This window comes from Callospermophilus lateralis, chromosome 11 (assembly GCF_048772815.1).
Source record: "Callospermophilus lateralis isolate mCalLat2 chromosome 11, mCalLat2.hap1, whole genome shotgun sequence".
Taxonomy (NCBI): domain Eukaryota; kingdom Metazoa; phylum Chordata; class Mammalia; order Rodentia; family Sciuridae; genus Callospermophilus; species Callospermophilus lateralis.
Genome location: NC_135315.1, coordinates 66,315,528 through 66,339,375, shown reverse-complemented (window position 1 = coordinate 66,339,375; position 23,848 = coordinate 66,315,528). Strand labels below are relative to the sequence as shown.

Sequence of the window (23,848 nt, the reverse complement as noted above, 5' to 3'; positions counted from 1 at the left end):
CTAGCTGTCTCCTTGCAAAATTCCTCATTGGCAACCTTCCATAACAGGTATTGTCTTCCATTTAGCACAGCTTTACACATACTAGTCCAATCTGCCGGCGTCATGTTCAAGTTGGTAATGGATTCGACCATGCTTACAGTGAAGGGTGCTTGAGGACCATAAGTTGTTACAGACTCTTTTAGCTGCTTCACTGTTTTGAAATCTAAAGCATGGAGAATTCGCTCCCCTTTTGCCTGCTCAAATACAGGGCATGCTAATATTTGAGGTCCTGTCTCAGGATCCCATCTATTAACTACGGGGGTTGGGGGCCTCCCAGGATATGGAGGTGGTGCTGTTGGGCACTTATGCCCTCTGATGAAAGAAAGGTGTTAGTAGCAGCACCTGTTGTAACTTTTCCCCAGATGGCTTTTTCTGCTCTAAACTTTATTCCTCTGTCTGACTAGCTCGAGAGACCTTCTCTTTTACTTGAATCTTTCCCTCTGACTAACTTGAGAGATCTTCTCTTTTACTTGAATCTTTTCCTCTCTTGGACTAACTTGAGACCCCCTCTGTTTTACTTGAATCAATATGACTTCTCCTTCCTCTACCATTGTCTGAACTGAAGGCTTTGGACTAAGCAACCAAGATACCAATGCCCACAATGGCAATGTGCCAACTGGCAGAGTTCCTGGGTTTTTCTTTTCCTTTTCCCTTAAATCTTCAACATGATGTTTCAATTGTGCTATATTTAACAACTCCTCCTTAAAAAGCCATGGGCTACATTTTTGTATTGTATGAACGTATGCCCTGACTGCTCTTGATTTTACTGAGGTGCCTCCTTCCTTTAATAATTTACTTAACACTCTTTTGGTTTGTTTTATACTAATTTCTGATCCCATATTTCTACTATAATACAACCCAACAAGATGACGCCAAACAAAACCAAAACAGAATGAAACAAAAATGGAACAACAGAAAATCATTTTAATATCCTTTCTATCCTCCTGAAATGTCCATCCATCCTTTCTCTCTATCAATTCCTCAGATGCAAATAGTTTTTCCTCAGATGTGAGTGATTTTTCTTTCATCTCACACATCTCCAGGGACAGACAACTTAAAACAACATCGAAACAAAATGAAAGAAGAATCTTAAAATGCCTACCCATCCTCTCGCCCTGCCGTCAAGGGCGAGCGGTTTACCTTATCACTTACCCTCAGTTGTTCCCCATATGGGCCGCCAAATGCCGCAATCCTGCTGGGCACAATTCACAAGCCACTTGTCAAGCAGAAACAAACTTTATTTTTAGAACACACACACATGCCGCACCACACGAGCTCTTCAGGAATTCCCTCAGAGCCCAACTGCCACCACTGGCTTCCCACAAGCCTCAGAACCCCCCACTCCTCTGGCTTTTGAGGCTGATTGGCTGGGTCGCATGGGCAGAGCCAAAAAAAGTACCCCAATGTGCAGCTCCGTGGTCTGAAAGAGCAGGGAAACAGCCCAATGAGCATCACCACAGAGGAGCTAATCAGCTGGCAGCTGGAAATTTGCTGGGGCCCCTTCAGCTGTGGCTCTCAACATGGTTTTTCCTGGTCTCTATCCCCCTCACTTCTGCTCACCAGGCTTCAATTACTAGGACTCTTCTCCACATTCTTGGATTCACTCTGGACATGCGGCACCTGGGCCACCCCATGCTCATGAAAGAAAAGGCCAAGGTGAGAGAGGGATCATTCTGCATTCCATGCCTGTGGGAATCGAAGTGCCCTATAGGAAGAGTCCCCTAGGTCTAGTCAACTGAGCGCTCTTTGTGTTGGGTAGTCACCAAGTCATCACAGCTGTGGAGAGAGGGAATTGAAAAATGGCAACCTGTTCTGACTCATTCCCTCTGATAGCCATGCTATCAGAACAGTTTGGGGTTATCACAATGGGGGAGGGGGAGTTGGAGATCTGGCACCTTCTCAGTTTCACTGGGCTGATATTGCCCACGGAGAGCTGGTGAGAAAGTTTTTGGTTACCACAGCTTGGGGGAGGGGGAATTGGAAATCAGAAACCTTTTCAGTCTTGAGAGGCTTTTCTTGAAGTGGCCAGCATCCCATCCTCCCAGAGCTGAGTGCAGCACCACTTGCAACCTTCATCCAGTACACCCTTTACCTTGCCTTACTCCTCCCACACCAGAGGCGCTTGCTCAGTACTGGTCTACCAGACCCAGGAGGACACCCCACCTGCAATTCTTTTATGTCCTCTCGTCTTCAGGCCCCTCAGTCCCAGGAGCAAAACAGAATTTTGGATTAGCTCAAGAATCTGCACTCACACAAGTATTACGCTGTCTTTTAGAAGCTCACCTTAGTGAACTTTTTGAGCCTTACTAAGTATGATTTCCTCATTATGAGGGCAAAAAAAAAATCTTAAGACTCAACTGGAGCTGGAAAAAGGGAAGTCAGACTCCTTGGGCCTCAACTTATTGGCCTTGACCTTGGTCACCAGCAATGCACTGGCCCTAGTTTACCCCACCAGACACGTTGGGCCTGTGGAGGGTGGGTGTGGTGGCCATGCTGCAGATCTGTGGTTGGTGGAGGTAGATGGAGGTGGAGCAGCTTGTAAACAGGATGCCCCAGGAGGGCAGATCTTCTTAGTACTCCAGCTCTTCCTCCAGTCCCATGGGTGTGCTAACAGAGGAAGAGAGCTCAGACAGCTCCAAGGAGAACAACATATTTGTACATGTGCAATTGGAGGATTCAGATAAGGAGAAGTCTGTCATGCTCCTGAGTCACTTCACTGAGAGCTCTGCCTGACCTATGACCCATGTATTACCTGTGCAAAATGAGGCTGGCTACAGCCCTTGACTAGCAAGCCATCACCCTCTGCTCCTACAGCTCTTGCCCAAAGCCTTACATCTGACACCCAACTGAATGCTGAGTTGTGTTCACAAAGCTGACAGAGGAGGTGCCAACAGGAAGTTCCTCTCATCCTCTGTGCACGAGTGTTTTCTTTGGAATAAAAGGGGTAAATGGTCTGGCCCCAGGAGTCGTATTACAGTGTTAAAGAGCTCTCTGGTAGTGCTGTGCTCAACACCTCGCCCTCATCCACACCCCATCCCCCCATGCAGGTCCTCTCCTGACTCTCCGAGAGCAGCTCCATGTCATCAACTATCTGCTGTGGGCCCTTGACAAAAGTTGTGCCTGCAGCCACTCTAGACATGGTTCTGAAGATGGCACAGCAGATAGCCCTGGTAGTTCAGACCACCATCACAGCTGCCACCATGATGCCCAGTACTGCCCTTCACATGGCATTTAGCTTTCTGTTTGTTACAACAGAGGCAACAAGGGGTTAGCAGCTAAACAGCATCTTCAACAAAGTTCCTTTGAACTTCTCTCCCCGACTCTCCTGACACTGATGATCCCTCTTCTTCTCCCTCCAGATTAGAAGCTTCTTGAAGTGAAGAAGGGTGGTTTAAACCATTTCCTCATGACCTAGCGAAGTCTCAAATGCTATCTTAAAATTTGTTTTTGGATAAATTATCTTCTTTTGGAGACCATCCATACCAGGTCCTCTCTGAGCAACTTAGTGTAAGGCAGCAGGAGGAAAAGAAGAGACTTCCACCAAGCACATTATCCTAAGGTAGCAGTGTTTGAAGGGAAAGGCCCTGACCTGCAGTTGCTACAGGTGTGATGACAGGTGCAAGCAGAAATCTGGAAGGAATAAATTGGAGGAGGGTAGCTATTTTCAAACTGGCTGCCTGTTATCATCACCTGTGGGAAGACTTGCCTGTCCCCTCGCTCAGGCCTCACCCTTCCATGGAAAGCAGAGTCTCATGGTGAGGTCCTGACTCCTCAGTGATCTGCTGCAACCTTCTGGTCCTGGCTCTAATTCTCCCAAATCTGTGTTCAGTTGGCATCCTGGTAGCTTAAAATTTACTACTGTGTGATATTTCTATCACATCAATTGAAAAATTCAACAAATTGCAAATTAGTTCCATCCCCACTTTTCCCCTTGGTTATAGGTGGCTCTTAGCTATATTTATGCTGGTATTTAAAAAGCTCCCCAGATGTTTCAAAGGGCATCCATATTGAGGAGCTTCTATCCAAATTGTTCCACTTTTGGTCTGAAGTGTCCCACTAGATAATATCTGTTGCCTCCTTCCTGCCTTTGAGTTAGTGTCATTGCTTGCTACTCAGATGGCCTCTATGGAACCCTTATGCAGTACAGAAGAGAGAGTAGATTTGTAGTTTTGTTCTAGTTGTTACGTTTCTTTGTATACAATTTAATTTCTTTTAAAACTGGCCAAATCTCTTTCAGTGTCCTTTTAGGGTTGAATCTATGGAGACAAGCAAACTTAATGAAGGAAATGGGGGAAACTTGAAGTAATGTGCAATTAAGAACCCTGATTGTCCCCTTGTGTGATTGTAATTTCCCATTTGGAGGCATAATTATGTGTGGTGTAATCCCCTGGCAGGGATCTGATTTTAGACGAGTGGGCTCCACCCATCCAAGGGTAGTCTCACAGGTACCACATACTGGACTGATTTTCTTGCATCTGAAAGACCTGCAACCAGATGCACAGCTCTATTCCCCTCTCAGGCTGGATGAGTCATGTTTGCTCTGCATAGTAGACTGCAGTGTTAACTTAAGTGAAACTACCATCACCACCACATGATGCAGAAGTTCAGCTAAACAAACTTGGACTCAGCAAACCCTGAAATGCGGAAATTCCACTCTTGAAACTGGTACTGCGCTCCTAGAGAACTTAAGGGTAACTTTAGTATGGCTAAGAGAAGGCAGAAAGAGGTTGAAAGGGCTTTTTAAAATTGTATTGAGGATGACAGTCTAATCAGGATATGTTCCAGGATGACATCTGGAACAAGAGGCACATTTCAGTGCATACTGCTTTGTACTGTCTGCAGGAGATAGATTGTCAAGGGCAACTTACTTCAAGGGCTCTAAATTGATTTCTGTAAAATCTTTGTTGTTCAGACATTATCCTCTATAGTGTTAACAGCAAATTCTTCTTAAAATATTTTTTATCTGAAAACTAATGGTGATTAGGATAAGTGGAAAATTATCAACTTAAACATTGACATATATTTGCAGGAAAAAAAAATCAATAGAAACCTCTAAAGGATATTTTTGTGTTAGTAAATGGACTTGAATTAGATGCTGACTAGATCACAGAGAGGAGTTTCTAATCCCAGCTGCTAGGGCCTTGTAAATGTGACTTGACTATCCCCTCTCATCAGCCCATAGGCAGCGGGCCACAGACTGAGTAGCAAGTATATATCTGCTGCAAGTTTGGTCCTCAGGGAGAAGCATCCTTGCTGCTCCATTCACCTGCCATCAATAGAGAGAAATTCAAGATTGTATTTTCTTACAGTGTTTGCTCCTATTTCCTTTTTCCCAGCCTTTCTGCTCTCCATATGAGAATAAAATATCTCTTGGTGCAGTTTTGCATATAATTTTATAGTGTTATAGTCTCCACTGAATTTTTTTCTAAAAGAATATCTGGTATCCATTAAATTTTGTGAACTAGTTTTCTCTGCAGAAACTATTGTTTTCTCTTATGCTAATCTGATGGATAGAGCACAGTGTTGAAATAGACTCTTGGAGAAGGAAATACTATACAAAATGAATATGATCATTTTCTTTATTTTCTTAAATTTTACTTTATAGCAGGCATGAATGTGATTGAATCTCCTCATTGCCATGACTTGCTTCAGGTCTAGGGAGAACCTCGAAGCTGTGCTTCTGAGGCAACTCTCTCCTTTCCACCTCCCCATGTTAAATAACCAGTTAAGACCAAAATTGTCCGATCAATTCCCATTCCCTTAGCCTGGCCTTCAACAGCATACATCAGCCCATCTCCCTGTTGCCATCATGCCAAACTCATTAGTTCTTCAGTATTTCTTACTTCAGCAGGCTCACATTCTCTGTGTGTATTATACTTTTCTTATTTTTACAGAGCTACATGATATAAACAATGCCAGTTGCTTTCACTCAACATGGTTTTGCAGCTCAGTCATATCATTGCATGTCTCTTGAGCCCATCTTTTGAATTGCCAGGTAGTATTCGACTATGTGACCATTCCACAATTTGTTTATTCATGCTTCTACCAGAAACATTTGGGTTTTCTCCAGAGTTATGCTATTATTAATATAACTACTATGAACATTCCAGAATGGTCTTTCATGGACATATGTTTTCATTTCTCTTGGGTAAGTTCCCAAAACTGTTATTGTTGATTTATTGTTTAGGTATATGTTTAACTTTATAAGAAATTATCAGTTTTACAAAATTTATTTTGTTCTCTCATTAGTAATTACAAAAAAAATTATAGTTGATACATATCCTTTCTAACATTTGGAATTGCTACTATATGTATGTATGTATGTATGTATGTATGTATGTATGTATTTATTTATTTATTTATTTATTTATTTATTTATTTATTACCAGGCATTGAAATCAAGAGCACTCAACCACTGAACCACATGCCCAGTCCTATTTTGTATTTTATTTAAAGACAGGGTTTTACTGAGTTGCTTAGTGTCTCACTGTTGCTGAAACTGGGATTGAATTTGCCATTCTCTTGTCTCAGCCTCCTCTGCTGCTGGTATTACAGGCATGTGCTATTGCTCCCAGCATGTTTAATTTTAATTAGTTATATGAAATGGTCTTCTTGTGGCTCTAATTCACATTTATTTCAGGAAAATATGATTATCTGAAGCTTAGTTCTTACCCAAGCAGAAGTTCAAAGGTCATAGCCATGAGGAACAAGATTTAGATTCAGCATACCCTACAGGTTGCAAACGAGAGGGGAAGGAAAAGGCAACTTGTTAGTACTCAAATCATGAAGTGAATAGCTTCTGGATGACATCATGAGATAAAATGCATAACAAGTTTCAACAACACATTCTTTCCCTTTCTGTGACCAGCACTGTTACACGCATGCATTCATATACCTTCCACATGTTCACACAGGATACATGTTATATGGCAGGCTTTAAATCTTTCCTCACATAAATCTGCAGTGACATAGTCTATTAAGAAGTATCTAAAATATGAAAACTACTAGTAGTAAAAAGTGATTAAATATAAAAATTAAAAGAAATATGCTCTACTAAATATTCTATGGTATATTCATACTTGCAAAGGGAGACCTACAGGAGCTAACATCTACTTCATTTATTAAGCTAACATTGTCAGAATTATATTCAGTTCCCCTTCAAAAAATGTAAATCCAGGATCAATTAATAAACAAATTAACTACAATTAAGCTCGTCAAACTGCATGTACAGAATATGTTGAGAATAGTGAAGTGGTATCCTATTTTCTTTAGAAGTTCATTATGATTTCTATATCTCATTATGTGCCTTACTAAATAAATTTTAAAATTAAATTTGATTTTCAAATTGTAAAATATTTGTCTTATGAAATTTTATTTGTCTTAAAGAAAAAGCAAATATTCTACTCATCCATTTTTAAAAGTAGAAATGAGAAAGCCAGGTTTGGTGGCACATGCCTATAATCCCAGCATCTTGGGAGGCTAAAACAGCAGGATCATGAGTTTAAAGCCAGCCTCAGCAAAGGTGAGGCACTAGTCAATTCAGTGAAACCCTGTCTCTAAATAAAATACAACATGGGGCTGGGGACGTGGCTCAGTGTTTGAGTGCCCCTGAGTTCAATCCCTAGTACCAAAAAAAAAAAAAAAATAGGAGTTGCTGCAGTAATTCACGTGCAGGGCAGCATGAGAAAGAAAGAAAAAGTAGAGTAAGCAAAGCAGCAGCAGAAAAAAGTCCTTTATTCTATACAAGCAATTTTTTTTATAGTATTATGAACACAGAAGACAGCCTTCCAACAGCAATAAATCAGGTCTTTCAGCTAATTAAACATAGCATACAGAAGTTTTATTTTCTAATCAGAAGTGGCCCGCTTCTCATGACTAATCTACTCTCAGCCTGGAGCATGCCGAGCTCTGTTCTTGTTTATAACAGTTAATAAATTTTTTCTCAGTGCCCTCTTAGCCCACTTGGCAGAACATCCCGTTTGCAGGCAAGTCCTCCCAAGAACAGCAGACACCTCGTTTTCAAGCATATCCGGTGTTATCTAAACCTTGAAGGAGCCTCTCATTTCGAGTAGGCCCTCCCAAGGACAGCAGACACCTCGTTTTTCAAGCATGTCTGCTGTTACCTCCCTATACCTTGACAAAATATCCCATTTGCAGGCAGACTCCATCAAGGACAGTAATAGTAATGCAGTCACATCTGATTCTCTACAGGAGTGAGTAATATAATGGGTAATATGTCTCATTTTCATTATAGAAAAAAAAAAGGTGAACAAGTAATCACAAAAGTGAATAAGAAGAAATGGAAATAAGAATAGGTGGGTCAGAAATGGATAAGACACCTGGGGTTGTGGCTCAGAAGTAGAGACTTGTCTAGAAAGTGTGAGGCAGTTGGTTCAATTCTCAGCACCATGTATAAATGTATAAAATAAAGATAAAACTCCATCAACATCTGAAAAATATTTTTCAAATGGATAAGACAGGACTGGACGTGGTGTATGTATTCCACACAACGTTTGGAGCTCTAAGCCCAGCACTGAAAAAAAGGATAAATATGTTCTCCTGTCCAGAGTTAGCTGGAGAAAAACACCGATGAATCAGACCAAAATGATGGATGTGATCATAGGTAAATCTGAGAACATGAACAGAGGACACAATGATTAGAAGCCAAAGAGCAGTTAAAATCATCTTGGGAATTCATGTTAATATAACAAAGGAATCAGGGCTATCAGAAGATTCACAGAATGCCATTGGCTTTTGAAACACCACTTATTCAACCCAATTTTCTATGGTTCTTGTACCTATTACAGAAAATTGCTGTTTTCTGTCTTTCATTTTGTGAGTAAACATATGGGAAATGCTCATATTTCATATTTCAGAGATTTATTTTGGAAACTCAGATGTATAGGTTAAATTTTTATATGCATAAGTCCTCTGACATCTAGAATTCTGACTACCTTACTTATGTGCTCCTAAAAGATTAATATTCAAACATTTAATAAAGCACTTTGTCATTCTGACATTTAAATAAATTAACAGTTTTTGATCTAGTTAAGTCCCAGTAGTGAGAAGACACAGTGCAAATCCCTTAAATAATGGTAGAAGAAATATTCAGAGATAAGTAAGTCAGCACTCATCACATTTTACAACTGCTCTTTGACAAGCTATTTCAAAGAGTAAGATCCATCAGTCTGCTTTAAAAGAAGTCTTGCTCCAAGTTAAAGCAAATTTTATATAGTACATGCCAGAGGCATCAGAAATTTGATCAACAAATAGAGCTATTATTCCACATGTCTGAAGTCTTGCAGAATTATGTATATAACTCACCCATATATATAAGACACATCCATTACAACATCAATCAAGACACAGCAAAGTTCATAATACCGCATATACGTGGGGGGACTGTCTGCAGCAATGTATACATTGGTGAAAAGATTTTCCAATACCTGAATTCTTGAAAAAACAAAATTGTGGAAGTGTTCAGTATCTTTTAAGAATCAAAGTTAGCAAAAAAGTCAAAGACCAAAAATTATTAAATAACATATAAGTCTGTACAACACAATACCAAAACAAAAATAGTACTTGTTCCAGAAACACTTCTATTATCAAAGAATAAAAGTTGAATTATATCTCTATTTTACTAACATAATTGCATATGTTAAATGTTTTTCTTATTCCTCTTTGATTAAGTGAATCATTTTCTAAGAGATCACCAAAAAATTTAACAAAAAATTATCCAAACTCAAGCTATACATAATTATAATCCATCTCTGATTTGAGTGATCATGCTACCAGAAAGTTCTTATGTGGGCAATCAGTATAACACAAAAGATTTACAGTTTGATGTCAACATCTAGCATAACACAAAAGCCAAAGAAACCACTGAACACTGAATAATTACAAATTAATGTTTGGAAAATATAATAGATACATATTAAATTTACTGGGATGGGAGAAGTGATCCTTTTTTCTTAAACTTAATCTTCAAAATAAGAATACAAAAATATAAAGCTAAGATTACATTTGGTGGCTGGGTGTGGTGGCATACATCTGTAATCCCAATGGCTCAGGAGGCTAACGCAGGAAGAGCAAGAGTTCAATGCCAGCTCAGCAACTTATTGAGGTCTTAAGAAGCTCAGGTAGCTCCTCTCTCCAAATTAAATATGCAAAAATGGCCTGCAGATGAAGCTCAGTTGTTAACTTCCCCATACCGAAAAAACTCCCCAAAACAAACAACAACAACAAAACACATTACAGTGGGAGAAGAAAGGAGGATACTTTTTAGAGGAAGATAGTTTGAATTTATTTTTTAGAATGTTTTAGTGGTAAATGGAAAAAATACCTTTATTTTATTTATTTATATGTGGTTCTCAGGATGGAACCCAGTGCCGCATATGTGTGAGGCAAGAGTTTTACCACTGCTCCACAACCTCAGCACTGAATTTTATGTTTTAAGCACTAATTTCCTATAAATGATTTAAAAATTTAATCCAGGCAAACTAGAAGTCAATGAGACTTTTTTGCATGGTTTTCTAGGGGAGTTACTAAAAGCTCTTGGACCCTGAGGCCCAGAGAACATTATTGAGCTTATAGGGAAGACACCATAACAGACTCAGGATAAGATAATTACTACATTGGGTTGCTCCTCTGCTTCCCCAGTAATCTGTTACTATCATTAAAGAACATTTTCTTGGTATGTTTAAATGCTCATTTGTATCAATATCACAAAAAATAAGATGGGCAAAGTTATTTCCTCTATGCTTATAGAAAGCAAATTCAAAATCATTAATCTTAATTAGCAGGTAATCTTTAACAGTAGTTTCTTAATTAAATAATTATAAATAAGCATACTTTCAACTATTTCAAAGAAAAAGGGTGCAAACTTATAGAATAAATCCACCTAGCACAAAGGATAGAGTTTCATAAAAGTAAAGTGTTTAAAAACTAAGAAATACTAGAATCAGTCCAGACTTGAAAGTGTACCACATTTACAAAAGACCCTTGCTACTATTAAAGATAGTATGGAAATTCAAGCTAGACTTTAACACAAACATAACAAGAGATTATTTGCCTAAGGCAACTAGAGCTTGGGGGTGGAGCAAAAGCACCAATGGATACATGTCACATGAATTCAATCACCAGGAAAATGTGAAAAGAAAGAAAAATAACTTCTCAATTTCACCAAGGTTACAAGATAGCTTGGAATTCAACAAAGAAGAGACCGGAATATTTCAGAACTAGGAATGGACCTATCAGTAACAGAAAGCTATGAGGTTGTAATGACAGAGATGGGAATATATCTTCAGGGCTCTCATATCGAACACACATGTTGTTTTTTGAGGGAGGGATCTCATTTCAAATATACATATTTTTACCTAACATGGATTTTTTTCTAGCCCAGCATCTGCAAGGTCATTACTGGCCTTCTGACGAATGTCCCTCTTTGTTTCTATTCTGTGAGAATCAGACAGACCATCAACTTTGGGAATAAATCCCTCAAAATTCATGTCTGGTTTAACTTTTTAGGCTTTTTTTTTTAAATATTTATTTATTTATTTTAGTTGTACACAGTACCTTTTATAAAGAAAATTATTTATTTTTATGTGGTGCTGAGGATCAAACCCAGGGCTTCACACATGCTAAGTGAGCACTCTACCTCTGAGCCACAACCTCAGGCTCAACTCTGTAGACTTTAGAAACAGTAATGTGAAGTCTTGTTGAAGTCTCCCTGTAGTTATCCTGTAAGTCAGAAAAATCATTTTATAAAAAGAATCTTATAAAGGTCAAGGAGTTAAGAAAGTGTCAAACTAACTCTTTCCCCAACACAGAAAATATATTACACTATTTATTCAGAAATATCCAAGTATTCAAATATGCTAATAGTTAGTTCTTCCATTTCTCAAGATAAAAAATTAAAATCCCAAATTAATGCCTCAAATTTTAATACTGATAATATAAAGGAAAGGGGAAATGAACAATTCTTCTAAATAGTTTTTTAAAGCAAGCCCAGCTCTGCCATTTAATAGATGTGTGACTTTAAACAAGTTGCTTCAACTCTGCGATTTCTGTTTACTCATCTAAAAAACAGGAATTACAATATTAACTTCACAATGTTGTGAAGATTAAATTAGATCATGTATGTGAAAGTTCCCAATATATGGTCTACTACTCAGAATGCATTCCTAAATAATATATCAGCTATGAAAAGTAAGATTCTTAGGAATAGGGACAAGTACCATTCATCTGACGTTCTGGCACACAGTAGGCCCTCAAAAAATGCTTGTTGGACTAAATTCAATTTGGACACTCAAGGAAACTAATCACTCTAGTATATATTGGACTCAGTTTTTTCTCATAGTCCATCTTATGGGCACTGACAGGATCTTTTTGATTAGTTGTAGTACTACTGTAATAGCTAATAGTAATGTGTAGCAAAATTTACTGGAAAGCCAATGCTAAGTGTTCATTAACTAGGACTCAGGATGTAAAGTAAACCTCCTAACCAAATGATTCTTTCAAATTACAAAGACATGCCTGTTCCAAAAGCAACTGTGCAATTGCATCAAATACTGTTATGGAATCTGGTGGTAAAGAAATGAGATGCAAACAAATGAAAATAAGATGAACAATTTTCCATTGTTTCTACATATTTTTGCCACCAGGGAAGACAAGTAAACATAATTATTTCTAACTATCTGTGCATCAATAACATATATCAATGCTCTTGTTCCCCTGAATATAATCTCGCTGTCAAAGGTTGGGTCAAAAAAGTCCATCGGCCCAGAAAAATCCCAAATTTGGAAATTCACAAAGTAGCTATTGGAAATGTCATCTTTATAAATCTTGTTGGTGCTCTCCAAATAGAATGGGTAACATCTTATAAAACACTACCTGCTAGGAGAAAAAAAAAATGTTATGTGTCTTCAACTTCAGAATTTAAATTTAAAACTCCATCCTGGATTACCATTAGAAAACTTGATCTTTTGGCATAAACAAACAAACAAACAAACAAACAATCTAAGATAAATACTTAATGTTTATAAATGCATTGGTACTATCTTTTTACTTAGAGCTCAGGAAAACACTAAATCATTTTCCATTCAATCTATTTTAAAGCTGAAATATTTTATGCTATTTTCTCTGCAACATACTCATTACTAGCTTTAGCACTCTATTGTACCCAGATTGTTGTTGTTGTTGTTTGGAGGTTATTTTTTGGTTTTGTTTGTTTGCTTTTATTGGGGATTTAAACTTGCCCAACTCTAATATAATTTAATGAAACTTTTGTAGCAAAATTCCCAGAAGTTTGGTCATTCAAAAATTACTCCAATGCCTACCCCAGGCTCTGAGGAATAATAAACAAGAAATCTTCCCTCATTAAGTTTGCACTGTTGTGGACAAAATAAACAAGGAATATAATTATACAGAAAATGTCCAAAACATAAGGGGGACTTGTGGGAGCTGACAGGTTAGATAGGTAATTCTCTTGAGAAAAGAAATGGTAAATGCAAATAATAAGAATTACAATATTCACAATCCATACAGTCATAACATTAAATTAATTTGCCTCACCGTAACACTGTAGAAAAGAAAATGATTTCCAAGTTTTTGTAACAAATGGGAGGAGCTAGAATCAGTTTGCTAAAAACCTATCATAAATACACCCAAGCCTTTGTAGAGGTGAGAAGCAAAGTAAATAAAACACAGTAAAAAGCAAATTCAAGAGGGTACTTTTAAAAAACATGACAACTATAAAAATATCACACAGACTTTTTCTTGCATAGACTTTTTCAACAGAGTTGAAAGGGGGAAATACTAGGTGTGCACAATAATAGTTTAGAAGTTTGTTCTGTGTGTAATGAGGGTTATACAAAATTACTTACAAGAGGAAGCGAGGGGAAAGGAAAAATAATACAAGGGGGAGAAATGAATTACAGTAGAGGGGGTAGAGAGAGAAGAGGGAAGGGGAGGGGAGGGGAGGGGAGATCGTAAAGGATAGGAAAGGCAGCATAATACAACAGACACTAGTATGCCAATATATAAATCAATGAAAGTGTAACTGATGTGATTCTTCAATCTGTATACGGGGTAAAAATGGGAGTTCATAACCCACTTGAATCAAAGTGTGAAATATGATATATCAAGAACTATGTAATGTTTTGAACAACCAACAATAAAAAAAGTCAACTTTGCCTTTATTTTCCTCTTTACCTAATAGTAGATAGTCCTCCATTCGTTTCTGACAGACCCAAAGTGAAAACAAATTGACAAATATGTATCTGCAAAACATTTTCAAAGTTTTCAAAGATGTTTCTAATTACAATCTACAAGGCGAATACCACCAGTAACTACACTCACCATGTCACTAGGATTTAAGTAGATGGAGTGACAGTACCCAATTTCCAAAAGTGTTGGAGCCAAGACTCTTCTGGAGTATTAAAGTATTTAAATACCTGGTGCCTTACTCACAACCCTTTTGGACCCTGCTCCCTAGGGCTTGGCTGGGAATCCCTGCAAACTCAGGTCACCTAAAGCAAGCAAGGGCAGGAGATGAAATCCAACAAGTTCTGCTTGTGAGATCTGAAGAGTGTGTTTCCCCTCGTCAATGTCCCAGGGCCTGTGTCCCCATGGGAGGTTTCGGTCTGTCTCCAGTCAGTTCTGCAAAAGTTCGGGATCCCCGTGCATTTGGCTCCATGCCCACTTGTGGGAGTGTGAGAGAAAGTGCGCTGTGACCCAGGTGTAGGCCAGCGTGACCATCACCCTCCTCTGTGCCTCCAGGTAGCGGCCACCTGGGACACTGGAGGGGAGCCAAGGGACGACAGAAAGAGCCAACACCACCAACTCACCCTCTGAACAGAGGACTTGCGGCTGTGCAGCTTCCCCAAGAGCGGAATCCTCAGCTGTGAGCTGTTAGCGGGCCAGGGCCATCACCTCATCCTTCTGTCAACCAGAGAAGAAGTCCTTTGGGAACCAATCCACTCAGTCGGAACTACATGTCAGGGGGTCTCCTCCACCCCATACTGCAGGGACACGGTGGCAGAAACCAGAACATCACCGCCTGTGCCCTGACAGGCCAGGACAGAACAAGCAGTGCCACAGCGCCCCACCTACCCACAGGCCTGCCGCCACCGCAACCGCCACTCCCACTGTTGCTGCCGCCAATGCCTCTGACCTGCCTGCCGCAGCTGCCTCTGCCTCCCACCCGACTGCCTCCACAATCACCTCCGACCCACTTGCGGCCACTGACGCTGCTTCTGACCCGCCTGCCTTGGCTGCTGCCTATCCACCTGTCACTACAGGTGAAGCCCTGCACGCCACCACCAAGGAAGCCCTGCTGCCGACGCCCCGCCTCCTGCTGCGGACGCCAGGCCGCCTGACGCCCACGCCCCGCTGCCTGCAGCTGTGGTACCTCGCTGCCTGCTGCCACCGACGCCCAGCCTGCCACCGACTCCAGTTCTGCCACCACGGCTACCGCCGGCCAGCCTGCCGCCACCGCGGCCCCGCCTGCTGCTACCTTTGCCTCGCCTCCCGCCACTGAAACTACCGCCCCACCTGCCGCCAATCTGCCTCCTCAGCCTCCGGTGCCGCCACTGCCGCTCCACATGCTCCCGCGCCCGCCACTGCTGCCTCCTCCCCGCCTTCAGCTGCCGCCTTCCCACTTGCCAGCGCCCCGCATCCTGCGGCTGCCCCGGCTGCCAGGGCCCCGCCTCCCGCCACCTCCTCGGCCTCGCCTGCTGCAACCTTTGTCTCGCCTCCCGCCCCTGGAACTATCGCCCCTCCTGCCGCCAATGCTGCCTCAGCAGCCGTGCCGCCACCGCTCCACATGATCCCGCGCCCGCTGCTGCTGCTGCCGAAGCCTAAACCACCGCTGCTCCACCTGCAGCTGCTGCCTCCTCCCAGCCTTCAGCCGCTGCCGCCCCACTTGCCAGCAGCCCGCATCCTGCGGCTGCCCTGGCTGCCAAGGCCCCGCCTCCCTCAGCCCTGCTTCCTGCCACCTCTGCTGCTCCTCCTGCTGCCGCCACCGCCTGTTGCCGCTGCGGTCACCGCCCCTCCGCCTGCTGCCTGAGCCGCTTCTTAGGAGCTGTTGAGGTAGGTGTTGCCTTGCACGTGCCCCAATCGCCTGACTCATGGTAGTGGGGCTGGGATGAGGATTCTTGAGGAGTGTGGCCCTGCCTCAGATTCTTGCAAATCTTAGTCCCTCTACCCTTGGCCAGGCCCTTCACCACCCGCACCATGGTCCTGCCCTGTAGCGCAAGGCTCCTCACAGTGTCTCTACATTCTTCCCAGCTCTTGAGAGCACCCACAACTGGAGATGCTTTCTGGGATTTGGGGGAAGAACTGATTGTTCTGCTCCTCTAATTATACTCGTGGAACCAATAATTATTGATGCCTTGATACTGAGTATCCAACAAACGTCTTGAAACTGGAACGGATTTGGACCCTACCTGCCCTCAAAACTGCTTTAAGATTAAGAGATGTCAGACCTCTGAGAAAATTGCCTCCAGAGATTAAAAAAGAATAAAAATAATTAGAAAGCAAAAATTCCAGAAACTCCTCAAAATCAAAAATTCTAGAAACTCCCCAAAAGCAAAACTTGAAATGACTACATCCTACATAACACCCTAAATGAACACAAGTGAAGTATTGTGTAGGCACTCTATTGGATGTTTATAAGTAGTCTGGAGATGATTTAAATTATATGGGAGGTTGTAGGTAGGTCCTATGCAAAGTCTATCCCATTTTATGTGAGTGTTGAGCTTCCACAGATTTTGGTAATGGGTTAGGAGGGTCATGGAGCCAAACCTACACAAATCCTGAGAGACAACTTATGTTGGTTCAAAGAAAATCTGATATTTCAGAAATGCGGAAAGTCAAAAGTAGAAGCCCTACTTCATTTTGGGGGCCTGTGAAGTACATCTTTTCCTAATTTTTCGTCTATGTATTGAAATATGTATGCGTACATGTTTTGGCTTTTCTACAAATATATTCACCATTTCTATCTCTTCCTTCCATTTGGGTCTTTCCTTATCATGACAGTGACTGTGTGTGAATGTGTATGTGAAATGAGTCTCATTTCTTTCTTTCTGTTATTGGTACTGGGGATTGTACTCCGGGGTGCTTAACCACTGAGCCACATTCCCAGCCTGTTTTAATATTTTATTTAGAGACAGGGTCTCACTGAGTTGCTTAGGCTCCTCCCAAGACAGGCATCTGGCATTAGATGGGCAGCATCAGGTGAAAAAGGTGGCTTCCCTGCCAAGGCCTCTGCTCTTTGGCTCAGTCCTGGTCTGTCAAATTCTGCAGAGGTTTTAACATTCTGTGTCTCAGGAAAGTCACTGCCTGGTATTACTAATGCGTCTCCCAGTCGGGATAAGGTAGGACTGCTGTAAAAACAGTTGCAAGGGACAACCCAGGCCCTGAATCCAAGCCACTGCTTGCACAGTTGGCTGTTTGTGTCTGTGGGTTCTAGTACCTACACACTAGAAATATTCAGGGCAGAGGAGCTGCACGAACATGTAGCCTTCTTTTCCTTATCATTATTCCCTAAGAATACAGTCCAACAGCTATGTATATAGTTACATTTTACTAATCATGATGATTAATATAGAGGTAACTTATATGGGATGATATATGTACGTAATGTGCAAATGATGTGTCATTGTATACAAGGGACTAGAGCATCCCTAGATTTTGGTATCTGCATGGGGCTCTGGCACCAGCCCCTCATGGATACCAAGGGATGAGAGTCCAGGGGCAGTACCCAGATATACTCTGTATTTCAGTGTCACAGGGAGAGCACTCTACAGAGGTCGTTGTTTCAGTTGGTGGAAGTTATGAGCGCTTGCTGGGCTGAAGGCTGAGCCTGTGAGAGCTGCTCCTCTAACATGGTTGCAGATGCTGAAGGACTGCTTGCTGGGAAAATGTTACTAGAAAACAGGCCCATTTCCAGCTTTGTGGTTGCACAGTAATAACCCATCTTTGATAGAAAGATTGTAGCATCAACTCTGTCCATTCTGTTCCTAAGGCTTATTGAGACTTCCTAAGCAGTTTCTAAACTGGGGAGTCTGTTCCAATTGTGTGTCTGAGAGATTCAGGCCTTTTCCCAGAGGTTGATATTCACAGTATCACATGCAGGCAGCCCAAGCTCTGTGTTAGGTACAGTAAAGGACCCTGGAAAATTGACAGTGAAAGCTACTGGGACACCTGGTCCACCTGAGATGGGTAGGTGATGCTTTCATCAGGAAAAGCAGTGCCTTTTTGAAATCAAAATCTGGGTTGAACTACTTATTAAATGAAGAGGGGAGATGCCTACATTTCCATCTAGTACTCTCTCTGAATTTGGTATTTAGTATAAAAACAAGAAGGTCTGGCCTGGTGTCCTTTTAATTCTAGAAGAGTGTGTCTCTTAGATACTATTTATAGTACAGTAAACCAGAGCAAGAATTTTCCAGAATAATAAGCAACATAGAGAGACTTAGTATCTGTTCACCAAGGCTGTTTTGAGGTTAAATTTCTAGTTTTTCAGAAAACTCTTAACCCTGCATGGTACCTAATTCAACTGTTGGAGTTTGCTTTTGTTTTCTTTTTCTTTCTTTCTTTCTTTCTTTTTTTTTTTTTTTTTTTTTGGCTGTGATCAAAGTAATGTACATTCTCTAAGTACGAGATTTGCTTGATCATGGGCATGTGAGCATGAAAGACTCATCTCCACTAACAATGTGGCATGTCCCCAGACTTTTCTGTGAAGATGTTTGGTGGGAGAGCGGGACCTCACATGGGTCTGAGTGGGTGGCCTGTGCGGGGATGGAGATGAGCTAGAAGTGGTTCTGATCTGGCTTGCTCTCTCCTTCAAAACCCAGTGGCCTTCTGGTGTGCAGTGACTGCAATGCTGACATGGACAGTTACTCCAAGGAGCATGCCCAAAATTCTCAGCCCACATCCACAGACAGCAGACAGCACACAGCCAAGTGCACTGCATGGCCAGGAGCCCAGCCAGCCTGATGGAGGAGAATCTCCACTTCACCCTTGCAGTGGTGCCTAGGGATAGATGGAGTGAATGTTGCTAATCTACCATACACACCATGGGTCAGAACAGTTAGTCTTTCTTCCTTCTCTGAACCTCACTTTTTGTTAAAAGCAAATGTGGTCTTGTTCATGTTGCTGGATTGTTAGCTGAGGCTTTTTATTAAGGCAAAGGCTGTTGGTGTTGGGAGCTGTGCATTTTTCAATAGTGACATTTTAATTCTGCACCCTTCCCTCACCCAGATGGAACTGGGTGTGGACTACGTAAGATTTAGCCCTAGACCTGGGTGAGTTTTCACTTTGAGACCTGTAGCTAACCATCTTATGAGTGCCAATTCACTGAAAATTACATTGAAACAAATAAGATCCTTAAAAAAAATCTCAAAGTACATTTCTTTAGCCAAAAAGCTGAAGGGGAGATATTAGCCAAATGGCTACCTGTGTAACATGTTCCGATCAGAGGTTATCATTGTTCCAGAAGGTAAGCACATTTAGAGTTTGGTCCTCAACAGTTAACTTATTAATGTTACTTTCACAAAATATGTGAATCTGCTGCTTCTGAGAGGCAAAGTGAAACAGGAAGTATTACTTTTATGTACATAGTTACTTAGTTATAGAAATTTTGGTACAATGTACATTGAAAATCATGTAAAATATTGAAGTGTCTAACAAATGGCATTGAAGTGTCTATAATAAAGGTTGATTTATAAGTTTTGAGCATATGGCTGGGTTCGTTCCTTCTTTTACATAGATTACCTTATCAATTCAGTCATTCTGCTTTTAATATTTTTCCCAGTAGGGGAAATTTAGGCAAGACAGGATCATGTCCTATGGCTCCAGGGTAGACATGACACTGTTAGATTCCTATGATTTCTCTCTAAATTTTTCTACACGTGCACTTTATTAGTAAAGCCATAAAATCCCAAAGTATAGTGACTTTTCCATCTCATCTTCTCACCTTCCAGGGATGACTCTCCTAAGAAAGAGGAAGCATTGCTGTTTCAAGCACTGGTCCAGGCCAGATATGAGCCTAGAGGCAGAGCAATGGAGTAGGGATCAGCTTTTCTGAGGGACTGCATGCCCCTATTTAGCCACTGGGTCTGCAGATGCCCACTTCCTCTCACACACCACAAGGGTCACTGGACCATGAATTGGTAGGTGCCACCTGAGGGTCAGCCTTCAGAATCTAACCCCTGATCTACTTAGTCAATACACATTTTAGACCTAGGGGACTGTTCCTATAGGGCACTTCAATTCCCACAGGCATGGAATGCAGAGTGGTCACACTCACCTAGGCCTTTTCTTTCATGCTTGATGGAAAATCAGACTCAACTGCTCAGGCATTGGTAGATGTGAGTTTAGGGGCTACATGACACAAACACCACTGGATGAGCCACAAGGGTCTTCTCCTCTAAGAACAACAGGCAGGTTTGATTTCAACAAACTACTCTTGGATGGAGGATTAGAGGAGAACTCGTTGCTGGCATGACCCTGATTTAGTGAACAGACGCTCCCCCTCATAGGAGCCCCCACCTACAAATTTAAGCTTCATGGAGCCTGTGACAGGAATTTAAACAGCGGCAGGTCAAAAACGCAGTCCATAACTCGAGAAATTCTGAGTTCCTCCATGCGCAGAACCCTGCCTGCAGAACAGCAACTCGCCACACATGGGAGGAATTGAGCCCTGCAGAGATCTGGCAGTGTAGAGACGCAGAGTCTCAGATCCTATGGAGATAAAGCACACCAGACTGTGAACTGCGTCTCCACAGGGCACCAGACCCAGGACTGATGTTTGGACTTAGGAGAGAAATAGCCCAGTTCCCTCCTCCTCACTGGATATGAGGAAACAGGAGGTCATCATCTTGGAAAAATCTACTTCATCAACTTTTGGTGAATCTAAAGGGCAGTGAGATCGGCGACAGAAAAGGTGTGTGACCCCCAGCCCCCTCTTCCACACAGCTGTGATAACTCAAAAACTTTTCTTGCCAGTTCTCGATGGGCATGAAAATCAAAGGAGTAAAACCTTTGTTGTTCACCAGTGTACACTTAAAAGATGACTCGTGGTCTAGCACATGGTAGGGTGCTTAATAAATATATATTGGTGAATGAAGCAAGCTCCATCTCCAGCACAAATGATGGCACCTGACCCTTGGGCAGCTAATCCACAGCCTTCTAGGTGACTGAAGTTGCAAACCCCCAAAGAATGAGTTGTATCCAATTCCCTGCTCAGGAAGTTTACTATTATAAAATTCACCCCAAGTTGCCCCTTGTTGTCCTCTTACCTGATGGGCACACACTGTGTAGATCTTACCCCTAGTGAGATGGTATGGGAACTATCTAGCTCTGGCTCCATTCTGTACAGATTCATAGAAGGCCAGCAAGGAAAATCAAGGCTGGTCCTGGAGAAGGGAGAGAAAATGAAAATGCAGGAGTGAGTGCTAAAGGACTTTGTCTCATGCTCAGCATCAAGAGCCCACTCCATGGTAAAAATGAAAGGGTCAACTGCCAGGCCATATTGGTCCTGGGAGCCTCCCCAGCCCAACCTCATCTAGGTGCACTTGGGCAACTGGAGGTCCAAAAGAATGAGCCCTGAAAAAAGTCAGCAAGATAGACCACACTGCCAGACTCTGGGGCCCAGGTTTTCCTACTTTTGAAAGGTCATGGAAACCTTCAATGAGGAGCTAACATGTGAACTTGAATGTGAAGGAAGAATAATATTTTTAACAGCATAGGAATACAGAGGAAAGTTAATGTATGGATATAACTCATATATACATCTCTATGTAATAGCAGCCACTTTCTAAGAGCTTGAAAACCAGATACAATGGTTGTGCAGGACTAATCACACACACCTGGGATAAGAAGCTGGTTTATTATCAGGAGCTGACAAGGCTGTTCTGCAAAAAAGAGAGTGACAGCAGCAGTAAGGGTGGAGAGAAGCCCCAAATTCTCCTTGAATGTAACATTTTATACGCTAGAATCGTGGCTGCACACTAGGGGTGGCTTTAATCTTGACTGATATAGTAAGCATCCATTGATCTTAGAGAAAGCAAGTTTGTTTCTTGGGAAAAAAGACAGGCAAGCTGTTTTTCTGTCTCTCAGAGGGAGAAGAGGGATAGCATGTCTGTTTTATCTTCTCAAGGAGAGAACAGGGAAAACCAGTATATCCCCTTCTCAGGGGCTGGCAAGTTGACTTGGGAGTCTGAGGCAGGAGAGTTGTAAGTTCAAGGCTAGCCTCAGCAACTTAATGTGGCCCTACACAGATGTGTCTCAGCATTTAGACACCCCTTAGTTCAATCCCTGAGAAGAAAAAAAGTCTCAACCTGTTTGAACCACTTTTTTTGTAATCAGAATGCAAATCATCATCATTGACATCATCACCATCATCAATGTCATCATCACAGTGGCCACACAGGGTTGTGAAACTACCAACTAAATGTATAGCCATCCTGCTTTCTCTCTTTAAATTTTGTGTAGCATTCTAAGAACAAATGGCAGTGTTTTGGTTATAGGAATGGGAATCAGTAAACACATTATTGCAACACCAAGTGAGTGCTTTTTCTATTTGTGAGTGGAATTCATCTCTTGCTGCAGTCTGGCTGCAGCAACATAACTGGGAGGTGACAAAAAACATGTATACATTGAGTGGCAGCCATTTATTGTACGACAAGAGGGGTATATATACATTACGCACAGCTTATCTTAATTAACATAAACTAGATACAGCAGTTAGCCAATAAGGAATGTCCATGCTTAATAGCTTGTTGGTGTTACTTCACAAACTACTCCCTCTGGCAAAATGCCAGGCGCCATCTTGACTTGTTTACAGACTCTACCCATCTCTGTAGGATTGGCTCTGAAAACTTCATTTGCTTTTTTTTCCCCCAAATTTGATCAAATTTCCACCACACAGTTTCCCAGTTCCTTTCCTATGAACATAATATTAAAGCCATTAAACCACAAACAGCGGGCCATGTCCCAAGGGCTTGCCATTGCTGACTATTTTCAGGAACAGGAAGAGTTCTGCTGTTTTAAAGGTGAAAGACAAGGTCATGTATGAAAGAACAGGGAAATCTGATTAAGGGAAAGAGAAAGAAAAAATCAAAGCCAGGATCCTTTGGCATTCACACACCAACAGTATCACTCTGACAAGACACTTGACAGGAATAAAGAGAGTTATAGTGCTTCACTAAAAAGGGTGATTTGATATTTCTGTCCTGGGGATATTTGGAGATGAGGCAGGATTGAACTCAGAGGCACTCAACCTCCAAGCCACATCCCCTAAGCCATATTTTATCTTATTTAGAGACTTTGTCTCACTGAGTTGCTTAGTGCCTCACTTTGCTGAGGCTAGCTTTGAGCTTGTGATCCTCCTGTGTCAGGCTACTGAGCTGCTAGGATTACAGGTGTATGCCACCATTTCTGGCTTCCATCATAATTCCAATGTGAACTATATATTGACATTTAATGCCAAGCATAATTACTTGCACAGAGTTAGCACTGAATTATATTTGTGGAATAAATGATAGAGAAATACATATAATGTTGAAGAAACATTTGAATGTCTTTTTGGTACTTAATAGTAATATTTGAAGAATGTTATTAGATAATGGACAACATTTGTGAGAAACAAACAAATTAGGCACTCCAGATATAGCAAATCACTTCTGTAGTTGTACCCTTAGGGATGAGAAGGAGTATGTCTGTGAAATCTTCTGTTCCCCAGCAGAAGGGAATTGACGATTGCTGGAAGGAAAATAAAAATAGAAAGCTGAGAATGGTGAAAGAC

At 41.5% G+C, this 23,848-nt stretch overlaps 2 pseudogenes; both read left to right on the top strand.

Annotated features, from left to right (window-relative positions):
- The first annotated feature begins 1,650 nt into the window (after positions 1 to 1,650).
- LOC143642322 (zinc finger CCHC domain-containing protein 14 pseudogene) lies at positions 1,651 to 15,577 on the top strand (annotated as a pseudogene).
- A 6,834-nt stretch (positions 15,578 to 22,411) lies between these two features.
- Positions 22,412 to 23,848, top strand: part of LOC143410573 (helicase MOV-10-like) — a 40,715-nt pseudogene continuing 39,278 nt past the window's right edge.